The sequence below is a fragment of the Anastrepha ludens genome, chromosome 2 (genome assembly GCF_028408465.1).
Source record: "Anastrepha ludens isolate Willacy chromosome 2, idAnaLude1.1, whole genome shotgun sequence".
In the NCBI taxonomy this organism is placed as follows: domain Eukaryota; kingdom Metazoa; phylum Arthropoda; class Insecta; order Diptera; family Tephritidae; genus Anastrepha; species Anastrepha ludens.
Window position 1 is genome coordinate 105,244,994 of NC_071498.1, and position 22,591 is coordinate 105,267,584.

Consider the following 22,591-nt stretch of genomic DNA (forward strand, 5'->3'; position numbering starts at 1 on the left):
ATACATTTATTGTATAAAATAATACAATGAAGAATGAATAATTAGTGAAAACTTTGACCGCCATTGTACATACACATATCTATGAACAAGTGGGCGCAAAATTAATCATCCTATCGGAAGATTTATAATTTTTGCAAATTATTGCAGTATCTCAATAGACAAGCAATGGAGCGTTCCCACGAGGCGATTATATCTTTCCGGAACGATGCGGATTCTTATCCGGCCAAGAACTGTCATTCCAGCAACATCTCACAAGCATGTATGGAGAATGTTTATGCCGCTACAACAACAACAAGCTATGGAGCGCGAAAATGTCAAAATAAAGATTTATCATTCCAAATCATTTTTTTTTTATTAAATTATTTTATTATTAAAAAAAGTTATTCAAAAACATACTCATCCATAATTTGTCGCCTTTGTATTTGCAAGATACATACATATAAATGTAGACATTATGTAGGCATTTCCATATCCACATATACATATATCTAGTATGTTATCACACATACGCTTGTATGGAGGAGTGCACGTGTCCTCATGTACATTCTTTTATTGCCACTAAAAAGTAGGCATCTCAATCTTCGCCAACGAAAAGCCGATTTCAGTGAACTTAGACAACGTGAAGAAAAACAAATGAGAATTTGCATGCTCTGTGACGTAAGTAGATATATATATATACATAAATATACATACGTATTCATAATATATTGTATTTATATTAAAAATTTGACGCGATTTATTTTTACATTAGGCATATTTGTTAGAGTACTGTGCCGTATGTATGTATGTATGTTTGTATGTACATACGTATCTGCACAAGAAAATGTTACGCAAAATAAAATACATTTTTATGACATTTCGCATATTTTTTATTATTTACACGTGAATCTTTTATAGCGTTTTTATTTATTTTCTTTTCTTTCTGCTTATCAAACCGAAACGCGAACCCATATTTCAATAGCCACTTGGTGGCACTGTGGAGGCAGGCGAAACATATTGCGCCGCTGCAACGCTGCTGACATTGAACTAAATTCATTTTGAAAAGCGCACAACAAATCATTTTAAATTATTACTTATGTTGCAACAAAAAGGATGTAAAAAAATAAGAGAAGGCATAGTGAAAAAAATGTCAAAAGCAAAAAATACAAATAAAAAGTGTCGAAACATAATATAAAATATTTGTAGTGGACACGTTTTTTTGCACCTACATGCATTAGCATATATTCATATATATACTTGTGTATATATGTGTGTGTAATTGTGCGCCCCTCAGCAACAAACTTATAAGTATACAAAAACATATGATTTAAAATGCATACATACATTCATAAGCTCAAGTAGACAGCGTTATGCCAATCAACCTGCCCTCTTTCACAGTGCACTCAGCAATTTACTCAGCATTTGACTGATTGGCCTTTGCACATTCCGCTAATATTCCGATTGTTTGGGTAATCAATGAATAATATTTTCAAAATATAAGTAATAAAAAAGTATAAACTTAAAGCAATTTTGAAAAAATTCAACATAAGTAGACATAAAGGAAGTCTAAAACTGAAACGCAAGAAAATAGAAAAGAAGAAACAAACAAAAAAACAAGTAGGTAAGTGTGTAGCGAATACATGAATGGCAATGCGGCAAACATGATACCATGCCGAAGAGACACAGCGCCAACTTGCATGCTTCTTTGCGCTAGAAAACGTGCGCACACATACAAAAGCACAATGCATGCTCACAAGTGTGCTTCCAATATCAAATCGCCCGTGGCTTGACAACAATAGCACAACAGCCGAACAATTGATCGAGCATGTGAGAAGTGAATTAGTGCGATATGATTAGCGAGTTATTGGGGTAATAAATACATACATATATGCGAGTATTTATGAATTGACATTCCTCTAAATACCTATGCTTAAGTATATACTAACTAATACCCAACGCACTTTGCGGCACCTGCTAAGTAAAATATCTTAAGTTTTGCCTTGAAAGTCAAATGTGCGAACTTTTATTAGATTAGGATACACGTAATTGCATATGTTATATGGCTCACTCCACGACAAATTAAAAAAATGTTCTGGGGGTGGAAACTTTATGATGTACAATACATTTCGATTTCTGTGCGCTTAAAATTAAAAAAAAAAATGGTGGTTCTTATAAGTCAGAAAACTTACACAAACAAAATGTATGTTATTGGTTTTGATTGAAACTCGTTACTTGAGAGTTTTCGAGACATCTGAATACGAATTTGAAGTAAATTTTTTTAAACTCATTATGGCGGACGTATTTTTTTTAATTCATTAAATTCATTCTAAGCTCATTATTCGAGGGATAGTGTTATTTTTGTAGCAAAATAAGCATTCGTCATAAATAATGTTTGGAGAATGCTGATGCAGTGACAAACCTTGGCCGGATATAATCCGATCTATAATACAATACTAAAGTAACCTGTAAGTTGAAAAATGGTGAAATAGGTAGGTGAGAGTGAAAACTGGTATAAGGTCAGCAAAAAAACCATGTAAGTCAAACAATTTAAATTACACTCAAGGACAGCCGTCCTCTCCGATACTAACTTTAAATAGAAAAAAAATTAAATTCAATTAAAATAATTCTAAATTTAGAAAATTCTAACTTTGAAAAATTTAGTTAAAAAATTTTTATTCAAAAAATGTAATTAAATAATTGTAATTTAAAAAATTTAGTTAAAAATGTAACTCAAAAATTTTAATTCCAAAATTATAATTTAAAAACTTTTAAAAATTTTAAAATTAAAAAATATTCAAATAAAAATTATATTTCTCACAAGCAAGTACCACAAAAGAAACTATGGTTTAGACAAATTTTATTTATACAAACTCACTAGAAATTGTTCCTTAGTTTTATATATACTATATTTTTTTTTTACCTAGTTGCAATGAAAACTTAATAAAAAAAAAGAAAAATTGTTTTGAGTAATGGAAATCTTTGTTTTGATCTTTACGCGCTCTATGGTACGCGTCCATTGACGATCCATTGTCGTACGACGCCGTTTGCAAAAATTATAAATCTTCCATTAGGATGATTAATTTGTCTAGCTTGAATTTGAACAAGAAAACAGAATCGTAAAACATTTTTGGAAACATTTTAATCCTAGCGCCACTTAGCAGGCGCTTTTTCTGAAAATATATTTATTTTCATCAAATGCTTTTTAGGGGAATGATCCTAAACGGAATATAAATATGATACTCAAAACATGCAGGTAAAATAAGATCAAAGATCTCATGAAATGTGAGAGGAAGGATACTTCGATTCTTTTTGTATTTCCTATTCCAGTATTTCGTTGCCTACTCCCAGTGCCCAAAGCACTTTCATGCTACCTAAAGAAGGCGCAAAAGTATTTGCAAGCCTCTAACACTTATCAGGTCTTTATGACCAATGCCATATATTCTTTATTTATTTGTTTAAAAATTTTATTTTTTAGCCTGTAAGCGAATATAATCAACTTTAAATGTCTCACTGGAAGATGAAAGATCTAAGTAGTTTAAGCAATTTAGTATTGGCTGGAAATCAAATACAGGTATCAGAATGAGCCTTTGTGCTACCGAGTGTATTGTCTTAGACAAGCAAACTGGGTAGCCTGACCTATTCTACTTAGCAGTGAGATTAGCGCGCCACCTAGTGGTTAATACTTTTCAGGATAGAATGCCTAGAAAAAACCCTCTAGAAAGTATCTAACGAATAAAGGCTCGCCAAAATTGATTCAGTCGTTTTAGAGATGAGCCCATACAAATACACAAACAAACAAAAAATGTATAAATCCCGGCTAAGGTTTTGCTTACATACGAATAACCACATGACCCTTAACACGCCTTTGCGGCAGACACTTCAATTTTATTAATATACATATAATACATATATTCTTCGAGCAATAATTAGAAATTGGTGCAATGATTGGAGAACTAACCCAACTGCTGGGAGCCTACAGTTAGTGAACGCACAACTCAATACGATTTGTGCTGAGATAACTAAGCGTAGCATAGGTTTTTGCTGATAACTTTCAACATAAAAGTAACGAAATATCAAAACGAAACTATGCATAGAATATAAAAATTTTTCTTTTTACTTTTAACCACATCAGCAAAGTTCTACGCTAATTTATTATCAGTAAAGTCAAATTGCTTGAAGATAAAATAATTGTTTAATCAGTCAACTTAGTCGCTATTTGCTAATCGTTTATTACATATACAATCAGATGCTTAGAGCATTCTCTTTTCATTTCGTACTCGTAACTGAAGTTGTGGCACATTTTTAAGTGTCGTATTGAAGTTTTTTATTAGCACAGACATGAGTATAAAATATGTATATATACATATATTTTGTCATATATGTATGTACGTGCGTATGAATGTTCCAGGAATATCCACACACTCGAAATGATTAAAAAATTCATGGAAATGAAGGGCGTACGGATATTTTATTGAGTTGAAAATTATCACCTTGTTAATGTGTGTGCAGACACCAATGGCGAAATAGCAGCAATTTTTATTAAATTATAGACAGTGCGTTTAAGCTCGTATTTCTTTACGTACCGCGTAGAATTTTAAACGAATAATTTTGAATTGCAGTGCATTTCTTACAGATTCTGCTTTATTTATTTTATGTATTCGATATTGTATAAAAGAGCAGTTTTCATTCTGCCACTTATTTGAAAATGTTTGATAGCAAGCAATAAAATATCAGTGATTTGGTGTTTTATTGAGGATAAAAAATTAAAAAAAAAACTTCCAGCATTCATTACATGGAAGAAAATGTATAACACCTTATATAAATAAAATTATCAAGAAACCAGCCACAATTTTGAACCACTTCAAACTTGCACTTTATTGTATTAAAATTTATTGAGCTATAAAACTAACTGCATACATAAAAATGTACTGAATATTCTGAATAAAAGATGTGATATTTTCGTGGAAATGGGATGAATATTTAAACATTTTGTTCAAAATTTCAAGCTTGGATGTATATGGTTTTCCAGAAAAAAGTATATTTAAAAAAAATAAAAAATTATTTATTAAAATTAACACGAGTAAAAATATAGTCGAAACTTATCAATATTTGGTGAGCTTATCGAAATGCCACTCTTTTTATTTGTTAGCTTTTCGAGAGTACCTCAAAATTTTCTTTACGTCAATATACTGCGTGCATATATCATTAAAGGCTTTTCAGGCATCAGCATGACAGTTATGTCAAAAAAAGTAGGCCAATAGCTAAAACGATCGCAGCTGTACTGCTTATCTGAATTCGAAAATCCAGCTAGCTTAATTAACTATGACCAGTAGGACTATTGGAACTAAAATTAAGTTAGAATATTTAAAATTTTATTGTTATTTAGATAAATAATAATATACGTATGGCATGTTCCTTATAATATTGTCGATAATCAAAGAGAACGGTTTTTAAATAGACCGGGATTGCAAAATAACGTTTTTGTTTTTGTTGTTTCCTTTTTTTGTTTGATTAATTGAAAAATAATTTTTTTTAGCAAATAGTCAATTACCCAAACTTTCTGACCAGAACATTGAGTCAAAAAAATTAGAAAATGAATTAAGAAAAATGTGCGAAGAAGCTATTTAGAACTTGTAGTTTACCTTTATTCAATTGGAGTCAGTTATATAATTTTGCTTTAACGAACGCAACAGCCTGCGTAACAGCGTAAATTCTTGCATGTGTAACATTCAACTGGTGCCGAGTTCGATGCTCATTGAAAACGTGAAATATTAAGCGATAGAAAAAGTGTCAACTACTCTGTTGGCAATCGCATATATTCGAGGCATTTCAAAATGCATGAAGCTTGACATAAAACCATCGAATAGGAATGGAAGTTCGGCCAAACAATAAATAAATACGTAGGAATGTATTTGAGTAGAAATGGCAAAGTATTTCACAATGCATACGACGTCATTTGAAAAGAAAAAGTAACCATCTCACTCTAGTATAACTCGAAGGCACAACAAAGGCACTCGAAGACACATACGCTCTGCCAGGCCCAACACCGCACTCGATTTTTTAAAATACTTGGGTCTGGATAACCTGGCAGGTGAAGAATAGAAGGTACAGTAGACCTTAAGGTCGATGTACGTACCTCCATTCCATATATTACTTAACTTATTTTATTCCACCACCATATCGCCATTACAGAAAATTTGTTTTATATAACTACACAATGGAAGCATCGCCCCATTTTCTCTCTCTCTCGACAACAAATATCATCTATAGTATTAGAGGTTGCATATGTTGCAAGCCTTCACATTTAAGGCATAACTATAATGCGTCAATACCTGCCCCTTTTAGCCAAAAGCGAACAAATATATCTGACCTTGACACCTGCAGCCACCAACAAACGTACCACTCAACAGCAACGTACATAAGACGCGCTGAGAAGCACGCTACATATTACACTATTTCCCCACAAGCTATGCAATTAGACAAGTTGCGGAAAAGTGTCCTTAGGAACACGCCATTAGAGAGCTTACAATTGTATGGAAATGCAGAAGAACCAATGCAAGCAAAGAACTTACAATATCTACATAGTACAGCTGAAAGGGTGACAAAAGTGAATACGAAATGATGCTTGAGTATTTTTAGTAGGCATCTCGTGTGACAAGTACTTGAGCCATACCTAAATACATACACGTACATATATAAATAAACAGTACACTCCCGGCAATGTGAATATTAAAAACTTGACTTTTTTACAATATATGTTAACACTAAATTGCCATTTATTGCTCTGATGTTACAAGCTATAACGCACATTTTCTACGAGTTTGTTTGATTCCAAAATTAGCAGCTAGCCTAAATAAAATTTTACTAAAAAAATTAAAAAAATTATAATATTATTAAATTTTTTTTTTTATTTTATTTAATTTTTTATTTAATTTTTTTTTGGGCTTAGGAAATTACCTTCAATTCACATATATTTATGAGTCGAAAACGTGAACACTTTTATTGATCTGAACTCCCTTGTTTTAGTTAGTTCACGTTATCGAGCGTGTACGTATTGATGTTTATACATACACAACAAAAAATATTCGACTATTCTCTTTTGAATGCCTAAAAACTAAAACAAGTTTAGTTTAAAAAAAATTGCACCAACAAATATTTTTTATAAGAACCAATATCAAAAGATTAGGCGATCCGGCGACTTATTCATTGAATATACCACACAAGCCACGGAAATTAAGTAGATTATAGAAGAAGATTTAAGAGAATTAAAAAAAACATTACATGAAAAACAAGGAACAACAATATAAAAGCAAATCAAACGACAATTGTGCGAGCATATTCACGTGTTTTCGTGTCCACTGTGTGCGACAACTTCCAAGGTTAAATCGCATGCGATATTTGAGCAGAAAAAAGTACTATGTACGAATATTTTAAAGTATGGTAGTCACACGAAAGAAACACGAAACTGTGCAAAGAGCAATGGGTGGCATATTTTAAGGGCAACTAGAGTGGGGGTGATGGGTTGGGTAATATGGGCACATACATTTGAATGTGTATGCATACATATGAAATTTTTCCGCTGGCAGCCAAAAGTTTCGGTATGAGACAAATAATAAACCACCTAGATAGAAAAATGAAAACGAAAACGAATCAAGTACACGAATGCGATTCTTTAAATTAGCAGAGAGCAGCAGAGGGCAGCAGGCAGCTGGCAGCAGACAAAAATGAAAATGAAAGCAAACTAAATAGAAAGGAAGTGTGGAAACACAAAATGGGAAAGCTTGCGCGAGCAGCAGCTATGTAATCATGTGGTGAAGAAAATTTCTAAAAAAGCAAAAAGCACAAATAAAAAAACTAACTTTTGTAGAGCAAACTAGGAATACGTATAATTTTTGCCGAGCACATTTTTTGTTGTGCTAAATTCATACTTGGTTTAACTTTTGACGCGCACAAAAGTGGAAATGAAAGGCGAAGATGAAACGTATTTGTTGCTTTTACTAGTTTTTTTTTTAATAATGCTTTCAGCCAATTTAATATATGAAATTTGATGTAATATTTAAATTTTTTTTTTGTTTTTTGGTACTTGGGATTTTATTTTCTTTCAGTTTTATTTATTTAACGCATTTTTTCGTGTTTGATTTTGTTGTCTATTGTGTTATTTATAGTTTTGATCAGTAAACTTTATTTATGTTTGAGCGTTTTTTATTTTTTTTTTTTTATTTTGTCATTAAAGAAAAAATATTTTCCGTTTGCGTTTAACTTCCTTTACTTATTTGTAGTTCACGTGGAATTAACGAAAAAATCTTTGGATTGATAGTTTCAATTTCAGTTTCAGTTTCATTTCAATTTGCATTGAATTTTATAGAATATTTTTTAATTTTTTTCTTTTATTTATTTATTTGAGATAATCACTGGCATGAAAATGAGAAATAAGTACGTTTCGCACATTGACTGACGTACTTTTCGTTGTTGCTTTTTTTCCTAATTGTTGTTGTTTTGTTGGATGATAACGTGAACCGGATGCGGACGCGAAACGCAAGCGGCAACAGAGACGGATACGGCGACGACGACGACGACAACGACTATGAACAACAAGCGATGTGAAACGTTGAAATCGCACTAAAAACGCCGAACTGCCGAAAAGGCTAAAAGAGTTGGAGAGTCAGTCAGCCAGCCAACTACATACCAACATGCATGCATGCACACACACACACATTCATATATGTATGTATGTGTATTCACGCGTACATGCTTACGTAGTTACCCAGCAAGCTGAATAGCCAGCCAAGCAGTCAGGCAATCAGTCAGCGAGCCAGGTCGGCTGGCCAACGCCGATTGCCGATGAAGCTACAATCAGCACACACTCGCATACGCATATATCGTTGTGTGTATGAGTGTGTATGTGAGCTTAGTAGCAATGTGTGCAGTGTGAGCGCTTTATAGAGTTGCTGTTGCTGTCGCTGACGCTTGGCAGCAGAACTAACAAACAACAAAAATATTATAATAAGTTAATTTTGAATTGAAAAATATATACATATGTATGTGTGTATGCTTTTTTTTTTTAGTTTTACACATGTAGAGATGTAGCCTACCAGCGTCACCTACATAGCTTGCAAAAATATTTGGAACAGAAGAAATTTCAGGAGGGCGAGTAGTAATACAGGCGCCACGTTTTGACCAGTTGACTGCGGCCAAACTCAAAGCGAGCGAAATTTTCTATATAATTAAATTAAAAAAAATGTAGCAAATTAAGTATTTACTTCGCTCACAGTGTGGCATAAAAGTCAAATGCGAGGTTCAGTTCAAAAGTTTCAAATTCAAAAAGTTGTAAATTTGCCTCAAATGTTTCTTATTTCATAAATTTGATAGCCCAAATAGTTTTTAATTCGTGCTTTTTAATCTCCTTCAATCTTTAATGAATGATTTTATTCAGCTTATGCTCCATGCTCAACTAACACGTCTCAATCTCATAGAAATAACAACAAAGCGAGCGTTACATGCATACATATATGGACCCAATGAACACAAAAAGTATTGGAAAACAAAATAAATTGAAAAAAACAACCATTCTCAACATTCTTATCGGTATTTCTTCTCGCTTGCATGTATGTGTGCTTTGAAAAATGTTGACGGTTTTAAGATTTTGACAACAATGTGAACAACACGAAGTCAACAAAAAATACACTAAAACGCGCACAATCACAGTTTTTAGTATATACACGCATATGTATGGGCTTACAAACATCAGAAAATAACTCATATCCCCCACACTTCTAAAGCTCTTACTTTGCTACTCCGACTCTACTACGAGTATTTATGCATATTGCGCGCTTTTTGCTTTATTATTTGTAAATTTGTTTTTTTTTTATTATATTTATATTCACGCTTCATCGTCTATACAGAAATTCTTCCGTTTGTGCTAATCATTAACTCCTCTTTACGATATTCGTCTATTGCTCGTTACTCTACTTCTAATACTATTGCCATATGACGTAAGCCAAGAATACTTTACTGAATGTTGACTTCTGCTGACAGCGTTTACATATACATACATACATGCTTGCATACATACATAGCTACCTACTTCTTATTCCACTGCTTATGTAAATATATATTTATATGCCTCGTGTGTGTGTATGTGTGTATGTATGTATGTATGTATGCAGACACCTTGTTATTGTGAATTTTTGACTTTGCTCTCAGCGAAAATAAGCAAGAATACTACTAGTGGATGTATGCATGCATATGTGCGTGTGTGTAAGTGTACACAAAATTAGTTGATTATTAAAATGTTATGTGAGATAATTGCAAAGCATGCCTCCTGTACGCTTATACAACAAACAATAACAGCAAAAAAGCTGAACATGCACTCAATGTCGTTTGCTTTTAAAATAATATTCAAGAATCTTTATAGCTAATCATTAGAATTGTATAATGCGTCTTTAGGAATTCAGTTTTCGAAGTTATTCGTTTGAAAAAATAATAGAGCGGCAAATAGGAAGCAAATAAATGATACTAAAATTCAATATTTTGCTTTTGCTCAAAAAGAGTGTCATGTATGCACAAATGTCAGAAAATTATAGACCAATCTGGTTGCGTTAATGCCAGCTCAACACACCAAGCGAAAGATTGCTAAAGTGTGAAAAAGTGGAATATGTAGAATATCTATTTTAAATATTTTATAATGTCACAAAGTAAAATTTCTGTAGATGTGCTCATGGCAGGCATTTAAACGATGGCATTTTTACATATAATTGTTAAGAGCCGTATTTTATTGAAACCTCAGAATCTAAATTGTTACATGTTTTATTTTAACACAGCATCTAGGTGCGTTTTTTTTTAAATACCCAATATTCACCCATAATCGCTACACAGGTTTTATGGCTAATAAAATATAATAAATAAAAATAAGTCGAAAACGAGGTTTCGCTGGAGTTACTGGAGTTTTCATTGGATATCAAAGAATTTTTCCGTATGTTAATATAAATCATATATCCTCTTTCGAGTGCACCATAAGTGTATTTTAAGCTGTTATACCTTCTGCTCAAATATGAACGAGACGTTATAAATAAAACGGTCCGCGGATGACATATGGCAAAAATAAATTTTTGGTTTTTTGGTAGGACTGTTATAAGCTTACATGGCAAATTTCAGCGTGATATGTCACATAGTTTGTTTTCTGTGCTACTGTAAACATGTCAAGCTCGAGTGTGTTCTTCGAATTCTCTTTTATGACGTCAATTGTCTCAAAATGTTTTCCACGGAGCGGCAACTTGAGCTTGGGAAACAGGAAAAAGTCACATGGAGCCATATCAGGCGAATACGGTGCTTGCGGAACGATATTAACATTATTTTTGTTCAAATAATCGCGAACAAGACGTGATGTGTGACTTGTTGTCCCACAATTCCTTCCTTTTAAGACGAATGTTCTCGCGCAAACGCTTTAAAACGTCTAAATAATATTCAACGTTAACCGATTTTGCGTTTTGTGCGATTTTCAAGCACAATTTCCTTTACTTTTCCGATGTTTTCGTCGTTTACTGATGTTGCTGGACGACGTTCATGAGGCAAGTTTTCAACCGATGTACGGCCCTCTTTTAACGATTTGTACCACTGGAAAACACGTGTACGCGATAGAGCAGAGTCCCCATAGGTTGTCTGCAATATTTTTAAGGCGTCTGAAGCCGAAATTTTGTTGGAATAACAAAATTTCAAACAAATTCTTTGTTCAACTTGAATTTCCATCGTTAAATTCGAAGAACACACTCGAGCTTGACTTCTTTACAGTAGCACAGAAAACAAACTATGTGACATATCACGCTGAAATTTGCCATGTAAGCTTATAACAGTCCTATCAAAAAACAAAAAATTTATTTTTGCCGTATGTCATCCGCGGACCGTTTTATTTATAACGTCTCGTTCATATTTGAGCAGAAGGTATAATTGAAGAAAAAAATCGGTTTACTTATTTGGATTAACACGCATCAGTTCCTTGTGTCAATTTGATAACACATCGCTTCATTTCGTTTGAAAAATGTAAAGCACAATGGATTTTTTTTATTTAAGTATTTATTTTCAATATTTCTAAAAAAAAAATTTACAGACTTATCCTATATTACTTTGCCGTTTTTTTCTTTTGCTTAAATATGAACATATCAAATAATTAATGAAGCAAGAAGTCGAGTCCGTGAAAACATTTTTTTCTATGACATTTCAGGCTCCACCTTTAGCGCTTCGTTCATTTCACAACTTCAAACGGTTTTTCTCAAAATTTGATTTTTCAAAACAACACACAGCATACATTCAAAACCAAATTTGATAATTTTAAGTTAACTAAATTTTTCATTATTCATTTCAAGTTTTGATTAGTTAATGCAATTTTTTATTGATTAATCAGTTATTTAAAAAATATTTAGAACTGCCCTTTTTTTGGCAACACTTTACTTCTTTTAATCAAACCACCTAAGTATACAAAAATCCACGTTTCTAATGCATAGTTCAATTTTAAAATTACAGAATTTTTTCTTTATTCAAGATTCAAATTGGTACCAGTTACATATAGTATGAGTCATTGAGGGCCTCCAAATCAAATAGCGTTACACTTTTTTAATATCTAACTGCATTTTTTGTAATATTCTTAAATGTATACCGTATGTATTGAACTCAGGTTAGATTGAGTGTATGTGAAGCTACAATTCAGTGTAATATATCTAAGCTTTATTAAAAAACAAAAATACAGTACTAGAAAAGCCGTCCGTATATACACAAATTTAGTTATTTGCCTTTTAAACGCAGTGAGCATGTGGAGCTATAGGAACTCTTTGACCCTGCGTAAGTCTTAGAAAATATTTCAGTCAATGCTTACAACTCCAACTGCTGACGAAAATACTCTTTTTTCATTGATGCAACAAATGTCACATCATCAATGAACTGATGAATCAAGTGAGGAAATTTGGTTCTTGTTTCCAATTAAAGCCGGCAGTTCATTCGAAGACAAAATGAAAATCCAAATATTGGTTATCAACAGAAAAAGAAAACTTAATCAACGAATTTTTAGCGATCGATTGAAATCTTTATTTTTACCTTTGCCCGCTCTATTGCATGTCTGTTTGTACGCTGCAGCTGCACTTGTGAATAAGTGTTAAATATGATTGACGTACGATGCCATTTGGAAAATAACAAATCTTCCGATAGGGTGATTAAGTTTTTGTGCCAACTCGTACAAGTAGATTACTGTGTTTCGATATTTCAAATGCCTCTGCAGTTACGTTTGTTTTGCAAGGTGAAATCTCTAATAAAATAAAGTCATGCAGAGTTCTAATGTATAAAGATTAAATCAATTGTACATTAGACTTAGTACCTGCTACACACACATACACCTTCGCTTGAACCCATATACTTTTAAATATATACACTAGGGCGGTTCAATTTGTTCTCAACATATATTTAACCAACTTTGTTTAAGCGAACGAAAAATTCTTTTGACTGAATCTGAATAAAAGACCTAGGGAAGAGATTTTAGTTATTAATCCCACTTACACTGGCGGGTACGATTATTATTAATATTTTCTTTGTTTTTGTTATATTTATAAACTATTTTTAAATATTTCTACGGAACTAATAAATAATATAATAATAAACTAATAAAAAAATCAAAAAACATTTTATGCTCAAAAAATGGTTCATCATGTTTTTTTTTTTATTTAAAAAATTAAGTACCAAAAAATAATTACTCATACTCAAAAACTACGTACAAGGAGGGGCAAAATTTATGGTAAGAGTTATAATTTTTTCAAATGGCTTCACACGTCAATCATATTAGCACTTGTGAACTAGACAGCTGCAGTACACAAGCAGACAAGCCGTGAAGCGCGTAATGGTCAAAATAAAGACTTCCATCGCTCAAAATCATGTTTTTCTATTGAGTAAAAAAGTTATTCAAAAACCAAATTGAATGATTATTTTGCGCTACCTGTTACTTATATTTTCTTCTAAAAACATCTAACGATATATAAAAAATTTACCTGAGATTTACAATTAAAACTAAACTAAACTACACTTTCTCGTTCGGAATTACCTATACTTGAGTTATCAAAACAAAGTAGATAACAAATTTTACCCATCCTAATGAGCATACATATGTACATTCGTAAAGTCAACTACGATTACCTTTAATTGATAGAATCAAGTTTCGACTTTTAAATGAAGTGTGCAATAGCGAAGCGCAAACGTGCGAGAAAACAAATTTCCAATAGTATAAAAAGTTCTCAACAAGTTTACATAACAATAATTTACATTTACAGAACTATTTTGCATTCTAAATTATTATTTTACTATAATTTATTCATTTCTCCAAATAACTAAATATAAATTTGATTCTAATAGTGCTCAGTCTAAGCAAAGAATTTCAATTATTCGCCTGATTCGCTGTCATGAAAAAGCATCGACATCGCCGTTCACAGTCCTTGCATTTGTAGGAAAAAACGAAGCTTGCCTAATGAAAAGGGTATGCAGACAACAGTAATGCTGTATTTTTTGCGAAAATATCACAATCAATTATTATAAAAGTGTAGGTCATTCGAATTACTCTACCCAACTTTAATTTCAAAAAATTTTAATATATGGAAACTTTCTACTGCAGGCAGCATTGTAACAAATTCCGCATGGTATCAATATTGAAGGTTTTTTCTGTAACCAGTGCGCTGTAACACAATAAGAACGACGCTTTTGTTGAAAAAAAAACAATTAAAAATCTGCTATTTAGGCCAACAGGACGTATACGTATCATTTGGTTTATACTTTGTGACAACGGTGCGTATGAGTGATCAAAACAAAATTCCATTTCCTGTAGAATACAATTCACTTGAGGCATCAGCGCATACACAACACAACATGTATGTGTGCTTACATTCCCACTGAATCTGTGCCTTTATACTTCTGCGCTCTGGCGCACAAATCTATCGATACTCAAAAATTCAAGCAAGCATTTGCCCAATGTTGGGGACAAAACGGAGTAGTACAGAAAAATGGAACGCACGCACACTTGAGCAAATGTGAAGTGAAGGCCTTCACAGCACACAGAAAATCATGTGTATGTGTGACGATATGAGCAGCACTTTTCAAGGATTAAAATCCGCACTGCGCAAAACCAAAGCTACTGTAAGTCCATATGTGCGTTGTAGTGTGCGAGCAAATGGATATATGCACATGTAGTGCGGCAACCAAGTGGCAAGCTATACAAAACACATGTGCATCACTGCAGCTAAAATTAAGAAAACCAGCCGCAAAAGAAAGCGAAAAAAAAATGAATGAAATGAAGATGGAGAGGTACCCCGCACACCCAAAAACAGCGGCGTGTGTATGTGAAAATGAGACTCTGACGAGGCAGCAAGTCGGTGCCTATGTAGGTGCATATATAGAGTGCATCAGTGAGAGTATACGCGTATGTCTTGAAAGCGTATTAAGCGCGCCTAGCGAAGGTTGACACAAAGTGCCGCTTGTGGCACACGCACCACCGCCACACGAAAAGTGTCAAAAAGGTATTGGAGGGATTTAGGTTGACCAACAATAAAACCTGCATGGTCAGCGCTCGAGTTCCAAACGCGGTCTGTTGTATGTGGCGTGCAAATGCTCCAGCTCATATGCACACATACAAGAATACATCAAAACATACACACATGCACCTACCTACATAGCATTGCACCAAATTTTGTTTGATTTTTTTCGTATTACACTTGGCATCACAATCGCATTGGCTGCGTTGCTGTTTGCTTGTTTTGCAACCATCTGACCTACTTATGCGCGACTGCAGGCGCCAGCTAAAGCAGTGATGGCCGGGAAGCGAAGAGAGAGGAGGTGGCAATTATGCTGGTGCTACGACGCGGTGCGGTTGTAGCTGCAGCAAATTGCACACGTGGCTCTTTCCAGGTTTCCTCTTTGCACTTTTCGCGTCCTGCGCATAAGAGAATGTATGCAACAATCGAAAGCAGCAGAGAGAGTAAGAAGAAGAGCGAAAGAGAGAGAGAGAAAGGGAGAGGTAGCGTTGTAAATTAAGCTTCGGATAAGCTCTAACGCTTTCTCGCTCTCTCAACCACTTTGGTAATGGAAACAAAAGAATAGATGCAATGTCAAATTGCAGCGACAAAAATAGAACTGCTACAACAACTGCCACCAGATGATATCTGATGGCTGAGGGTAGCCAAACAAATGCTGCAACGTGCACACGCATGCAAGAAAATGGTGCTACATACATATATGTATGTATGCATATGTGCAAGCTTACTCCCATAGCGACAGGCATTCACTACTGCCAATGCAAAATATTCTCTGCCAATTCTGGCATACTCTCACGAGCGTCGATATCGCCGCTATTTATACATAACTGTATGGTCTGCAGTTCCTTTAGCTAGTCGACTGCTACAGCGCGCTGCAAAATTTTGCAGCAACTAACAGCACCATTCTGAGAAGCAAGCTGAAGCACCCACTTTGCAAACGTCCTTGAGCTTTTCCTGCTGCTTCTTCCTCTGCTGCCGGGCAGCACTAGCACCACTGCAGCAAGTCAGGGTAATGGAAAATCAGCAATTCAGCAAAAATAAACACAGCGAGAGGAGTTGGAAGGGCAGTATAATAGTTAAAATGCTAAAGTGTATACGAACACTCACAGCAATGGCAACAAAAGCAGAGCATCGCACAAGGTGCATGCGACAGGCCTCTACCATGTTTTTGTGGCAAGTCCATAACTATACATATATAAGTATATGTTATATTATATATGTGTAGCTTTGCGCTGACCAATGGTTACATGCGAAAATAATTCGATATTTATGCAAGTGTTATATATCACTTATGTGTATGCATTTAATATGCATTTGGTCATACCAATTTTTGGTAAGTGCAAAACTCGGCTCGTGATGACCCTTGCTGGCAGTTGTTGGGATTTTGCAGAAAAACAATATGGGAGCTTAAGTTAAATACTTGGCAATTAGCGAACAAACTTTTTTCATTTATTTGGCTTAAAAACACTTTTTTTATTGTATTTTAGTTTCCATCGAAAATTGCGCACCATTGCCAAGGAAAATAACTATCAAAATTTAATAAGAATTTTGAGTTAATTCAAACTTGCATTTTGTTATACTAAAATTAAATGGCCTATAAAATTACGCACCCAAAATCTCTTTTTTATATGGTTTTCGTTGTAGTATAACCTATGCACTTATAAAAAAAATAGAAAATAAAGAAATAAAAAATAAAGCACAACTGAAACAAATAAATAAAAAAATTAAAAAAAAGAAATTATAAAAATAAATATGGAAAAAATTATAACAAATAAAATTTAAAAAAATAAATCAAAATAATAATAAAAAATAAGGGTTATAAAAATATAAAAAATAAAATAAAGAAAAAAATAAAAAATAATAATAATAATAAAAAATAATAATAATAATAAAAAATAAAAAATATAAAAAAATCATTGTCAGAAACAAATAAAAAAAAATTATGTAAAAATAAAAATTATCAAAAAAATAAACAAAATTATTTAAAAAATATAAAATATTTATATTTTATAAATTAAATAAGCAACTAAAAAATACGAAATAATAAAAAAATAATAATAAATAACTAGTGAAAACTGCGCAAAATGTCGCTGTGCTATTATTGTGAGCCCTTCTGCACGTCATAGGAAATGGCCATAGACTTCACTTTGCTTTAGAAAGGCATGAAATGCTGGTTGAAGCTTAAATGAAGGAAATTTGCCTCAAAGGAAGGTCACATGTTCGTTAAACACCTGGCTCAATGGCCAAACTAAGGCTCAATTTCAAATAGGCTAACTACATAAGTAAGAATGTATCTGTTCTACAGATTTAACGCCGGCAGTATTTGCGATTGCCGAAGGTTCACAATTTGTTCAATTTGTAAGAATCTGTACATATGTGTATGCATGTGAGTGCTGGTATAACTCCAGAGTCAGCCAAATTAATCAAAATGTTTCATAGTTAAAAACTGAATACCTCAAAAACGTTCATATTATATGGTTTGGTACTTTTCGGCGTAGCTACACTGCAAGAAATTACATTGCCAATGAGTAAGTTTAGCAGGGCACCCTAGATTTTCTTTATAAATAAAGTCAATATCGCGACTACTTTTACTACATCAGGCTGTTCTTGGATAGGTGGAACCTAAGTCAGTTCAACCAATACTGGGCTAGTAAAAGCACAAGTATTACTACAGTATCCTCCTTATCACGCATTTTTTGGATGCGGTCAAAGTAACAGCTAAGCTCGGGCTGGTTAAAATTCAAATGATGAAGCTTAGTATTTTTTCAAGTCTACTCTATTCTGGTAGTCTTTTGGCGGATGACAACGTCAAATCTTCCTTGCATTTTTTTCTTTAAGATATGATTTTGGGAGACTGAGATTTACAGATATTGATGCTAATAGTGATGAACTAGAAGCATGGATATGGTAAAACAATACAGTGATTGAATTGATTTTTCCTAGAGTAGAAGTACCGATTTGCGATGCTAATATGTGGAAAAACTAAGTATAATGTTAAGAACATTAGACATCTTTTTGAGAATTTTCAGAAATTTGTATTTTCCAGGCTTCAAAAATATAAAAATAAAAATACAAAAAATATAAAATATAAAAAATATATCATAATAAATATAATAGGACTATGAATAAGTTCGTTACGGTTTTACAACAGATGGCGTAACTTGATTATTATTCCATCGATCCACATTTCCAAACATTCATTGGAGAGCTACTGTCGTAAGGCACAAACGTCAGTATAAGTTTTTTATTTGAAGCGTAAACAACAATATTTTTACCACACTTGAAAATGTCGAATTTCGTGCCAAATAATGTGTTTTTGCGGGGAATTCTTCTTCATTATTTTAATATGAAGAAAAAAGCAGCCGAAAGTCATCGTATCTTGGTGGAAGTTTATGGTGAGCATGCTCTATCTGAGCGAACGTGCCAGAAGTGGTTTGCACGCTTTAAAAGTGGTGATTTTGGCTTGGAAGACGAAGAACGCGAGGGTGCGCCGCCAAAGTTCATGGATACCGAATTGGAGGAATTGCTCGATCAAGATCCGGCTCAAACGCAAGAAGAGGTTGCAAAAACTTTGGGAGTTGATCAATCAACCATTTCCAAATGTTTAAAAGCCATGGGAATGATCCGAAAGGTAGGCCATTGGGTGCCGTATGAATTGAAGCCAAGAGACGTTGAACGCCGTTTTATGGCATGCGAACAACTGCTTCAACGGCACAAAAGAAAGGGTTTTTTGCATCGAATTGTGACTGGCGATGAAAAGTGGGTCCATTACGACAATCCAAAACGTCGGGCAACGTATGGATACCCTGGCCATGCTTCAACATCGACGTCGGCGCAGAATATTCATGGCCTGAAGGTTATGCTGTGTATCTGGTGGGACCAGCTGGGTGTTGTGTATTATGAGCTACTGAAACCGAATGAAACGATTACGGGGGATGTCTACCGACGACAATTGATGCGTTTGAGCCGAGCACTGCGAGAAAAACGGCCGCAATACGCCGATAGACACGACAAAGTTATTTTGCAACATGACAATGCTCGGCCACATGTTGCACAAGTGGTCAAAACATACTTAGAAACGCTCAAATGGGATGTCCTACCCCACCCGCCGTATAGTCCAGACCTTGCGCCATCCGATTACTATCTCTTCCGATCGATGCAACATGGCCTGGCTGACCAGCACTTCCGTAATTACGATGAAGTCAAAAAATGGATCGATTCGTGGATTGCGGCAAAACCGACCGAATTTTTCACAAAGGGAATCCGTGAATTGCCAGAAAGATGGGAAAAAGTAGTAGTAAGCGATGGACAATATTTTGAATATTAAATTTGTAACCATTTTACGTCAATAAAGTTTCAAATTTCGAAAAAAAACCGCACGAACTTATTCATAGTCCTATTACATAGAAACAAAATGTCTTGATAATAGTTAGCAATAGTCTATACTACAGCAAGAGCCCTGCAATTCACCGTATTTAGCACCGAAAAGTAGGGTAGTTGTATAGAAGAAAACTATGGCTTTACATAAGAAATATAAAAGAGTTGTTATGGAGTGTTTCATTTCGGAACATTAAGACTTAAAAAAAAGCACAAATTGCCTGAGCTTCATAGTCTCATGTGTCTTACTACTGTGGAAAGGCCAAATATTATATCATAGGCACTAAAAGGCTAGTAAAGTACAGAGGATAAGCATTCAAATACCATTAACTCATTATTGAAAATCGTAAAGACTGCCAAGCAAAGTTAGGCGACAAGCCCTTTAATAATTTAAACATGCCTATAATTTTTTTTACATCATAAATTAGAGAAGAGCTTGGGAGCAAAAAGCATTTATTCAGTCGACTCAGCCCTCAATACCGGTAGATACCTATGAAATTAGACTTGTTTTCAATTTCAAACGCTAGCGACACATTTTTCCCATCTCTCAGGCAATTTGTGGATGCCGCGCCAAAAAAATTGGCCGTCTTTGGCCGCAAACCAATCATCGAGCCATTTTTTGGCTTCATCGTGAGAATTGAGGCGCTGCTCGGAAAGTGCGTGGCCCATCGATGCAAACAAATGATAATCGAAAAGCTTGAAGTCTGGTGAGTAAGCCGCATGCACCAGCGGTTCCCAGTCGTACGTCTCCACCAATTCCCGGGTCGCTCTTGTTCGATGTGGCGGCGCATATTCTGGGCGTTTTCGGTGTATAGCGCTGCTCAAATCAGCCAATTGCAGTTGGTAACGTGCACCGACAACTGTTTCACCCGGTTTTAATAGCTCGTACCAAATCAAACCACGCTGATCCCAGAAAACACACAGCATTGCCTTGCGGCCGAAGCGATTTGGTTTGGCCGTTGTTTTTGGCTTGTGGCCGGGTGGACCATATGATCGTTTACGCTTGGGATTGTAGAATTACGCCCATTTTTTATCACCCGTAACGATTCGATGCAAAAAAGACTTCCTTTTGAACCGGGAGAGCAGCATTTTACAAGTGGTTTTTCGGTTCTTTTGCTGCCTTTCAACCAGTTCATGCGGCACCCATCTTCCGACCTTTAAAATCACGTCCATGTCTTTCAAATGCTTGGAAATGGTTTTTTGGGTCACTCCCAACTGCTCTGCCATCATTTCTTGCGTTTAACCATCATCTTCATCCAACATTGCTTGCAATTCGGCGTCCTCAAACTTTTTCGTTGGCCGGCCACGGTCCTGTTCTCCACGCTAAAATCACCACTTCGCAATTTTTCAAAGCACAATGAGCATGTCCACCATAAGCTTCTATAAGCATTTGATGAGCTTGAGAAGCGTTTTTCTTCAATTGATAACAGAAAATCAACGATGTCCGCAAATCGTAGTTTGAAGGCACAAAATTCGACGATTTTAAGAGCGAAGCATTGTTGAAGGAAACGTAACAAACAATGAACTGAATATTGTGGACAGATGGCAGACGAAAAAAACAAGACATTTGGGAAGGTTTAAAAATACTCCTAGCGACATCTATGGGCTGAAAGTCTCATTTCATAGGTATCTACCGGTAAATCAGTGGCTTTGGGCTATTTGTGAATTTATATTTACCGAACGCGCGCTAATTTGAATGGTATAATAGCGCATTGAGAGTAAATTAGAAATGTGTGAATCGAATTAATTAAAAAATAATAAGAAAAAATAAAAATAAAATCAGTAAAAACATAAAATATGTACATATGTTAGAGAGCATCACTCTTAAATCGGCACTGTTTCTCCAACGGAACTATATGTACAATTTATTATATTTTAAGACCTTTGCCGAGAAATATTAAAATTTACAAGAACTGGAATGACTTAAAAGTAAATTAAGTGTTTAATCGTTTCCGGAGGTATTAAATTTGGGCATGGGTATCGTACTAGTCGGAATTAATTTCCGTTGAAAGAGCAGGATTTCTTAACTCTATAAATAAATACAGTATAAAATTAGTATGGCTACTTGCTGTGGTGGCTGAGAGTAGGCAAACGACCGGAATGGTAAAATGGTAACGCACAAAGGGTTAATAGATAAAATTAGTTTTAAAACACGTCATTTTCAAAATATCATCTCAGATGATAGAAGAGTTTAAGCTGAAAAGACCTGCATACAATTTTTATAAATGTCATCAGCGCAATAAACATATTGAGATTTTGATTTTTGTTTTTTGATATCGCATTACGGAAAACTTGAATAATTCAGCTGAGTATTCACTGATTTAAGCCTCTACAGCTTCAGTGGAAAGTTGATTTCTCACATTTTTATTCTCTCGAAAATGAACCCATTCAGGTTCCAAATATTTTTTCGCATATCTCAACACACATGCGTTCAGTTGTTTATGTTTAAAAAAATTCTAATAATTTTTATGCAAACCTTTAAAGTTTAAACTCTTCTATCATCAGGGCACTTTTTTGGGAAAAAGTATTTTTACAACTTTATTTTATTTATAAAACAGACCCCGATTTTTGGTGGTTCAGATCTCATAAGTCTTGTGAAAAGATGTCATAAGTGAAAATTATACTAATATTTTGGTTGGGGTCTTAAATAAAATAAATTGTATACCCTTTTTTGACGAAGT

General features: G+C 34.2%; 1 protein-coding gene across 14 annotated transcripts in view; it reads right to left on the bottom strand.

Annotated features, from left to right (window-relative positions):
* LOC128855018 (RNA-binding protein Pasilla) overlaps positions 1-22,591 on the bottom strand; it is a 172,976-nt gene that overhangs the window by 60,512 nt on the left and 89,873 nt on the right. For 2 of the 14 annotated variants that reach the window (XM_054089568.1, XM_054089567.1), the window contains exon 1: positions 8,440-11,138. The exons of 10 other annotated variants lie outside the window; for them this stretch is intronic. The gene's annotated coding sequence lies outside the window, so the exon portion shown is untranslated. Of the gene's footprint in view, positions 1-8,439; positions 11,139-22,591 lie in introns of those variants that run through there. 2 more of the 14 variants (XM_054089571.1, XM_054089573.1) reach the window with 2 other exon arrangements.